Raw genomic sequence first — 10,412 nt, forward strand, 5'->3', positions numbered from 1 at the left:
TATCCCGAGCGCTTAAAAAAAACGGGTTGTCAATGTTTTTATTATGATAGTACATTGTCGCACGACGCTGAATCTCAAGGTCAACGGGTAAAACTCCGGCTAGCACGGGCAAGGCTTCGGTGCTTGTGGTTCTGTAAGCTTTGCACAAGAATATAAGAGCAAGACGTTGGCTTTGTAGCAACTTGCGACGAGCCGCGCCGATAGTTGCTCTGTCGGCCCACACGGGGGCCCCGTAGCAAATGCTGCCAAGGTAAGTAGCAGTGTAAATTAATTTTAAGGTTTTGAATGAGAGGCCCCATGTCGACGTAGATATTTTGGTAAAGGAGTAAAAGTTGCGTTTCGCTTTCTCACCGGTTTGAATTATATGTTCTAAAAATGTAAATTTATTTTCTAAGTAAAAACCAAGATAACAGAGTGACTGTTTGCGTTTAACGTTAATATTGTCAAGTTTGATGCTAGGGGAAGATATAAGGGATCCTTTTAAAAGAATTTGGTAAGTTTTTTGCGCGGCGAATTTCAGACGATTACGCTTACCCCAGTCAGATATTAAATTAAGACTACTGTTGGCTTTAGACTCAATTTCGGAACGCGAGTTTGCTTGAACGATAAGAAACCCGTCATCGGCGTAACCAACTAGTATACAAAGCGGTGGAAGTGGAAGACTTAACAAATCGTCGAATCCGATGTTCCATAATTTAGGCGAAATTACCGATCCTTGAAGGCAGCCGCAAGTTAAATCTTTGGCGTGTGTACAATGTCCTAGACGAAGCTTAGTTTGACCGTTAGAAAAGTAAGAATGTATTATGGAATAAATATTACAGTAACACCCTCGATTTTTTAGTTTTAATAGCACCATCGGCCACCAAGCATGGTCGAAGGCCCCGGAAATATCTAATGAAATGGCGACCACATATTTAGTTTCCGACAAGTTAACTATTTTTCTTACTTCTAACGCCGCGTCAACAGTCGATTTCCCGGCGGTGAAACCGAACTGATGGCTATGAAATTTAGGGCCACCAGGAAGCAGGCGAGGTACGATGAGACGTTCTAGTAATTTACCTAAGCAAGGCAGTAGCGTTATCGGACGGTAAGATTTTGGGTCGTCAGGAGGTTTGTTTCCCGCTTTAGGTATTACTTTTATGCAACCGGAACGCCAAATTTTTGGAAATATACCTTCTGCGATACATCTGTTGTAAACATATTGAATCGATGAATTGGCCGCTAAACATGCTTGCTTTATCATAATATTCGATATTTTATCCTCACCCGCAGTTTTTTTTATAGGTAAAAGGTTTACTATTTTAATAAACTCCTCCGAAGTTGGTAAATCTGAGACCGGTGTATGAATGGGGTCTAACATTCTACTCCTAATGTCGCGTTGGTGTTCATCATCCAAGGAGGGCTCGTCGTCTGGGATGAGAACGTTTAGATATGCCTTCGCCGTTTCCTCTAAACTACAAGTGTAAGAGTTGTTAATTTTAATATTTGAGAAAAAGCTTGGCTCATTACTGCTACTGGGTTTAAGCTCGTGGTATAAAGAGGACCAGGGACCCTCTTTATCCAGTCTATTCGCGGCATTCTTCAGCACATTATTTTTCGCTAACGTAACGGCGGCACGATAGCGTGACCTTGAAATGCGTAGGTTATTTAAACTAATTATATAATTATCATCCGAACGGTCGAGGCCAGATTTACGAAGATTATTAATTTTGCGCCTGGCCCTTCTAAATTCTCGACGAAGATTAAGAAGTTTACTGTTCCACCATTTACAGTTGTGATCTTTTTTAAGAGGTCTACGACCCAAGGCTACATCGGCACAGTAAACAAATGTGTTTGTCATAATTTCCGCGCACTCATTGACGTTTAAATCCGGCCGAGTGAAGTCTCCGGCATGAGCGGTAATGAGGGAGCGGAATAATTTCCAATCGCCGTTCTTAACATTGTATTTATAGTCATTAGAATTGACTACGGTATCACTCGGGACCGCACGAGAAAACTCGTACACCAGTAAGCGGTGATCACTACATGACGCATCGGGAAGGACACGCCAATTCCTAATCTGGACGTACGCGCTAGATAGCGTGACGTCAATCGACGATTCGCCCGTAGGGCTACTAAAGGTAGGTGGTGCATCGGGGGTGTTATGAATATGGAGGTTAAACTCCGCAATAAAGTCTTCTACAGCGGTACGTCGGTCGCGGTCAGTGTACCTAAGCTGGCCGTGCCATAAGGGTGAGGATGCATTAACGTCGGCGCCTATAATGATTTTATTACCCGCAAGAGATTGTAATACGCGTCGAAGTTGATGTAAATGGGGGCTTACGGAATCCGAGTACTGAAAGTAGCAGCTTACAATGTAAACTCTAAACTGAGGACCCGATACCTCGGCTACCGCACAGTGCGACGTCGAAAGGTTTTTTTTTTTTTTTTTTTTTTTAAAGAAGGCAGGTCACTGTAGCCCTGACGTCACTGCGACCCATGAGGATCTATTGTGACTCCTTCGCACTAGAGTATCATCCCCAACCCTATACTGCTCATAAATTGAACGATATGGTTGGGGTTGGTGCCACGAATTTCCTCTGTGGACGAGTATTCGTGGCGACCAAGGTGCCTGTTCCTGCTCTGTAGTAGAGCAGGGCAGTCGAGGAGAAGGTGAATAGGTGTTTCATCCTCCTCCTCACAGAATCTGCAAGTCATTATGCTACAAATACCCATTCTGTTTAGGTGTTTGTTGAGCTTGCAGTGCCCAGTTAGGCTTCTGGTAAGGATTTTTAATTGGTTCCTACCCAAGGTGAGCACTAATTCTGATTGTTTCTTGTTGAAGTCAGGAATTAGTGCCTTGGAGTGTTCAAGGCCAGGGGTCTCAGCCCATTGCTTCCTGCATAGTCTGTGACCCCATTCGTTGAGCACTTGCCTTGTGGTACTGGGAGTTATACCACAGAATGGTTCTGGACCATATATGAGACTCTCGGCCCCAAGCCTAGCCAGCTCGTCAGCGGTTTCATTGCCGGGGACGTTGCTGTGGCCCGGGACCCATACTAGGCGGATGTTGTTGTTCCTTCCCAGCATGTTTAACGTCTCAATGCATTCCAGAACTAATTTGGACGAGACTTCTGCGGCAGTCAGTGCTTTAAGTGCAGCTTGACTATCGGAGAAGATAAAAACGTTTTTATTAACTAGGGCCATCTCCAGGCTTTCTAGTGAACAACCGAGGATAGCGAAGACTTCAGCCTGAAACACGGTCGCAAGCTCCCCCAAACAGGCGTATTTGCCTTTTGGTGGCCTGCCCCCGTAGATTCCGGCTCCCGCACGGTTGTCTTTCCTTGATCCATCCGTGAACCAAACTATGTCGCTAGGGCGGACATCGATTGGATTTTTCCTTTCCCAGTCCTCCCTGGAAGGTATAAAAACCTGGTACTGCTTCGAAAAGCTATACACCTTAATCATGGCATCTGATGGCATGGCCATGATAGGTGATTCACTGAGAGACTGTTCCAGCTGTCGAAATGGGGTGGAGACCCAATTCGTCCCACCCGCCGTCCTGGCCCTGAGAGCCACCTTTTTGGCCTCCATCTGAACAAGCAGAGGAAGCGGAGTTAAGTTGATCAGGGCCTCGAGGGAAGCGGTGGGTGTTGACGAGAGTGCACCCGTGATTATTAGACATGCCAGTCTCTGTACGCTGTTTAGTCTTTTGTGACAGTTTACTTGTTCAGCCTTTTTATGCCACACTGCGCAGCCATATGTGGTAATCGGTCTCACTACGGCTGTATATAGCCATAGCATTGCCTTCGGCCGAATACCCCATTTAGAGCTGACAAGCTTCCAACAGGAACCCAGAGCACATCTAGCCTTTTTCGTAATATACTCGATGTGCTTATTCCAAGTGAGTCATTTGTCTAGGATTACTCCTAGATATTTGACATCACCCGCAAACTTAATAGTTTTCCCAAAGAGTGTTGGGGGTCTTAGTCCCTCCAACTTCCTCTTTTTGGTGAAAGGTATCAAGACCGTCTTATCAGCATTTACTGTTAGCTTGACCCTTTGGCACCAATTCTCGACGACTCTTAGTGCTGACTGCATCAACCCAGCGACCACCGATGCGCATTTTCCCACCACCATAATCGCCAGGTCGTCAGCGTACCCTTGAGCGTAGTAACCTATGAGGTTCAGTTCCCTTAGTAGCTCATCCACTACCAGGGACCATTCCAGGGGTGACAGCACACCTCCTTGTGGGCAACCTTGTGTCAGCCTGATTTTGAGTGTCAGGTCCATAATAGTTGATGAGGCTACCCTATTGTCGAGCGTGGCTTTGATCCATTTCCTAGTTGTTGGATCTATATTCTTTGAAGCCAGGCCATTTGTGATAGAGCCGGTTGAAGTGTTGTCGAATGCGCCTTCAATATCGAGAAAGACACATAACGCAATCTCTTTATCTTCAATTGCTCTATCAATCCGATCTACCAAGTCCATTAGGGCCGTCTCGGTAGATTTGCCTTTTTGGTAGGCATGTTGTCTTTCATGCAGCGGCATTTTAGTGAGATAGGTGTCCCTTATGTGTAGGTTGACCACCTTCTCCATTGTTTTAAGCATGAAAGAAGTGAGGCTAATTGGTCTGTATGACTTTGGTAGAGCTTTGTCTCTGTCCCCACTTTTGGGTATGTAGGACACCCTTACCTTTGTCCATGCCAATGGGATGTAGCCCCACGCAAAACTTGCTCTGAATATTTTCAGTAGCATAGGAAGGATAATGTCCTTGCCCTGCTGTAGGAGGGCCGGAAATATATTATCCTCGCCGCCGGTCTTGTAAGGCTTGAAACTGTCAATTGCCCAAGTGACTCGGTCAGGCTTAAAGATCACGGAAGCTCTTCTCCAATCGTCAACTGATGGTCTCGTTTTAATAATCGTATGAGAGAAGGCTTCGTGATTTTCGAGATGGATACTGTTGGGGAAGTGAACGTCGGCTAGTAATCTTAGCGTTTCTTCCGCCGTTTTAGTGTAAGTACCATCTGGCCTTTTCAGAGTGCCGGTCGAAAGGTTAGTTAAGGCCGTGATTGAAAATCTGGACTGAGGTGTGTATATACCCGCGCGAGCTAGGTTATTCATTTGTATCATTTTCGACCGAGACGACGCGAGTTGATATTGTTCTTGAACAAGTACTAAGTCCAAATTGTAATCAGAAACTAACTTTTCTAACTCTAAAGTCGCGTGCTTGTTATTATGGAGGTTTAACTGTCCTATATTTAAACTATCCATACCTAGTTGTTAAAATGAGTTGCTCCATTTTAGTCTTATACGTTGGACAGTCAGGGGAGCCCGTGGAGTGGTCGGAGGGTTTTTTATAACGAAGGCAGCTACCACAAACCGTTTTAAAATTGTCTTTATCTTTGTTGGGGCACGATAGCGAACTATGTTTTCCTGCGCAGTGATAGCAGCACGGATTAGGATCGCGACAGAATTTAGCGACGTGTCCATACTGTTGGCAGTTGCCGCAGCGGACGAGCTCGACGTCGTCCACGAAGCGACACATCGCCCAATCGATGAAAAGTTTTTCTTTTGAATCGATCAGGTGTTTACGCACTACAGGGTCTAGTTCAATGCCTATCCATTTCCTGTTGTTATAATCTTTATTTAAAATACGACGCCTTACTATTTTTGTTGTGCGCAAAAATTGTTCTTGTGACATATTAATTTCGCCGTTTATATTTTGGTTGTAAAGTGCGAGTAAGAAATTATCGTCCGTCATATGTTGCGGTACATCTTTTACTAGAATACGCGGGTTACGTCCTTTTGGCGACTCAAGTCGCAGACCGGCCGATTTGAGTGCTTCCACCGATTTTAATTTATTGACTTGCGACTCGCTAGTTAGTCGCAAGATCCGCGGCGGAGACTGGTTGTATTACGGGATTAGTTTTAGCAGCCAGTAATTCGCGTTCCATATTGGCTACCTTGGTTTCCAAGGACGAGTTCTTAATAGCGAGGAGTGAAACGATTGTAGTTATTTTTTGTGTCATACTCATAATTTCTGACTTATTGGCAAAATTATTGCGACGAGATACGGTATCGTTTGCGAACTCATTAATCTTTGCTAAGTATGAGCTGGCTTCGCGGACAAGCTCGTAATAATTGCAAGCATCGTCGGATGCGCGGCTTGTATCTAACAATGACGTAACGGGGGACAGCTGCGGCTCGTCCCTAGTGGGTTGGTGACGCTTCTCCACGGGTGACAAGGAGGAAGGGGATAATTCCGACAACAAACGTTTACCGGACGAGTATGTCGGAGAACGAGGAGTTTTGTCACTTCTACTAAACGGGTTTGTATCTTTATCAGGCGGCATATTATTTTGGCTCGACATTGTGTGTTAATGTAAAATTTAAATGTACCAATTACACTTATTAATTTACTTTAGACGTAACAAAAGTTTAGCTTAATAATCACAGTCAGCTGATCGCAAGACCGGCCGGCGCCGCGCGAGCGGTACCGACACACACAATATTTTACCTACCTACAATTCCCTAAATAAAAAGTGAACAAATAATTTACTTACCGAGTTAAATCCAAGAAAAAAACGAGCAAATGTGTTAAAAAACTTACAGTACACGTAGATTACACCGTTGCCTAGCTATTTATACACACTCAGCACGAATTCAACGATTTAAAAACACCGAAAATAATTTTTAATCCCGGAGCGCACGTCAGACGATGTTAACCGTTCGGTGTCCGCGGGGGGGAGGATCCTATTAGTCTTAGCGAGATAAAATATAGCCTATAGCCTTTCTTAATAAATAGGCTATCTAACACTAAAATAATTTTTCAAATCGGACCAATGGTTCCTGAGATTAGCGCGTTCAAATAAGCCCTTTCATATAATTTCCCCCGATTTTTCCACATTTTCCTCTACTTATACGCTACTATTAGTCCTAGCGTAATAAAATATAGCCTATAGCCTTCCTCAATCAATGGGCTATCTACCACTGAAATAATTTTTCAAATCGGACCAGTAGTACCTGCGATTAGCGCGTTCAAATAAGCCCTTTCATACAATTTCCCCCGGTTTTTCTACATTTTCCTCTATTTCTTTGCTCCTATTAGTCTTAGCGTGATAAAATGTAGTCTATAGCCTTCCTCGATCTATGGGCTATCCAACAGTAAAATAATTTTTCAAATCGGACCAGTAGTTCCTGAGATTAGCGCGTTCAAACAAACAAACAAACAAACTCTGCAGAATTATAATATTAAAAGTAAAAAGTATAGATATATTTATTTATTAGAATTTCGGGTGAACATTTGGGCTGGCCACGTTACCCTTACCCCTATGGCCGCTTTAGGCGGGCCCTCGGGCAAAGCGGTTTTTTGACAGGTTGTCGTAATATGTGAATAATGAGCTAATTTTAAGATTTGGTTAAATATGAATTATACACATAGCAGCAATATAATAATTAATGCACACTTAGCACGTTGTAGCACATTTTTTATTTTCAAATATACAGGGTGTAACAAAAATAAGTGATAATACTTTAGGGTGTGTACGTGTTCCTTGTAGAGAGTTCACTGTGAAAGTAGTAGCGCTGAAAGACCAAAAAATTTTTTCACTTTTGTATGGGCAAGGGTCCGAGCGTCACGAGTTTCCCCATACAAAAGTGAAAAAAATTTTTGGTCTTTCAGCGCTGCTACTTTCACAGTGAACTCTCTACAAGGAACACGTACACACCCTAAAGTATTATCACTTATTTTTGTTACACCCTGTATAATATTTCGTCTTTTTTTCAAATTGAAAAATAAGGTGGCCTCTTTTAGCTGACCTCCCCTATGATTGGATGTTTGTTACTCTTTCACGCAAAAACTACTGAACGGATTTTAATAAAACAATACAATAATATAGATTATATCTTAAACATCAGAATAACACAAATGCTACAATTTTAACCGACTTTCGAAATGGGGGAGGTGTTATGTTCGTTTTTTTATGTTCTACGATTACGGGTCAATTCATATTAGCGCATAAGCGAAGTATCAAAACCGAACATAGCAAATCCAACCTTAACTCTAAAGCGTTAACGCACACATTACATCTGAGAATTTCTGAATCTGAGAAATTCCGCCGCGTAATTTTAAAATTCTCAGATGTAATGTGTGCGTTACTGCTTTGGAGTTAAGGTTGGATTTGCTATGTTCGGTTTTGATAAACATTACCGCCGAATCGCTGCCGAACTTTACGCTCGACTCGGCTCGACGGAAGTTCGGCTCGCGACGGAATTTCGGCATAGTGTGTCGTCCATCGCGTTCCGTCCGTACTTTGTATGCGTTTGAAACGCGGCGAAAACGCGGCGGAATTTATGCCGGCGTAATGTAAGAATCGGTACCTTTTATTTATTAATGGATAAGAACTCTTATTGGTTATTTTTATAATCAAATTAAATTAAATTTAAGCCCAATTACAATAATACATACTTAAAAAAATACTTAATTTACAAAATACAGAAATCAGAGTCACGAACGTTGCTATCAACTTTTATATTACCCTGACTATTTTAAAAAAATTCAGAGCTCCTCTGAGCCTGAGCAACCGGTTCATCACCATTTATAATAAAATCAGATTTTTAACTATTAGTTACGTTTCTTCAATAAAATGATAGAGCTATTACATAATAAGAAAACATAAGTATCTACTTTAAAATAAAATATAGATAGTCAAGTAATCACAGACTTTACATTTCTTAACACCTACAATCACAGTTTAATAGTTAAATTACTAAATTCACCTAACAAAATCACAGTTTGTTTCAATTATTAATTAAAAAATAAACATTAAAATATAGCATACCTAACATAATAAAATCACAGTTTGTTTCAATAATTATTAATTAAAAAGGAAACATTAAAATATAGCATACCTAAAATAATAATATCACAGTTTGTTTCAATTATTAATTAAAAAGGAAACATTAAAACATAACATACCTAACATAATAAAATCACAGAATATATAAAAATAGTCATTCAAGTAATATAAAAGTTTTTTTTTTTATTTTAGTTTAGTTTATAAAAGTTTTGTAATCAGGCTTAAATTAAATTTAATTTGATTATAAAAATAACCAGTATGTGAGTTCTTATCCAATAATAAATAAAAAGTACCAATATTTTATTTTTAAAGTAATGGGGATTAATGAACTTTTTTAGTTCATAAATCCCCATTACAAGAAAAAATTTCGTTAACGGGGATTAGTGAACAAAAAGTTCACTAATCTCCGTTGACGGTGATTGTCAACGGGAAAAAGTGGAATTAGCCCATGACAGCAGCACTCTTTTTTTGACGTCCAGTCGGCACGTGCCGAACGTTGACAATTTAATCTCATAGAATTCATGTTCAATCATGCTTGTGTAAGTGTAGGTATACGTACACATATTTTTCACACAGATGAAAACCAATTTCGGTTTCGTTTGACAGCTCGAGATTGTTGCTCTATTCCGCTACTATACTAGGTAACTAAAAAGAGTGAAATTATTATTTTTAACAAAAAATTAAAATCGACTTCCAAGGTAAAAACAATAATAACAAACGTTATAAATCAATACATAAATTATTATTTTTAACAAAAAACAATAATAACATCCTTATAATATGAACTAAAAAGTATTAAATAATTTTTCCTATCTAATAAGTAGTGCCTTTTTCCGAATTCGGCTAAAACTACTATTTCTGTACTCAATCTTCATCATTTTGAAGTCGGTACCAGATAGCTGAATCTTCAGTCTACCAGAATATTTGAAACTTTTAAAACTGGCACCGACTTCAAAATTATGAAGATTGAGTAGGTACAGAAATGGTAGAGTTTTAGCCGAATTCGGAAAAAGGCACTATTAGGTAGGAAAAATTATTTAATACTTTTTAGTTCATATTATAAGGAAGTAATTATTGTTTTAACCTTGCAAGTCGGTTTAATTTTTTGTAAAAATCATAATTAGTATTTGTTGTTATAAGCTATAGCGTCAAAATAATATTTTATACGTGGGAGAGTCATGCTTCGGCACAAATGGGCCGGCTCGACCGGAGAAATACCACGTTCTCACAGAAAACCGGCGTGAAACAGCGCTTACGCTGTGTTTCGCCGAGTGAGTGAGTTTACCGGAGGCCCAATCCCCTATCCTATTCCCTTCCCTACCCTCCCCTATTCCCTTCCCTTCCCTTCCCATCTTTACCCTCCCCTATTACCCTATTCCCTCTTAAAAGGCCGGCAACGCACCTGCAGCTCTTCTGATGCTGCGAGTGTCCATGGGCGACGGAAGTTGCTTTCCATCAGGTGACCCGTTTGATCGCTTGCCCCCTTATTTCATAAAAAAAAAAATACACAATCTGTGCCCTATAAGTCTAGCTATAGCGGCAGACAGACAGACGGACAGACATCGAAGTCTC

Source organism: Aricia agestis, chromosome 6 (assembly GCF_905147365.1).
Source record: "Aricia agestis chromosome 6, ilAriAges1.1, whole genome shotgun sequence".
In the NCBI taxonomy this organism is placed as follows: Eukaryota; Metazoa; Arthropoda; class Insecta; order Lepidoptera; family Lycaenidae; genus Aricia; species Aricia agestis.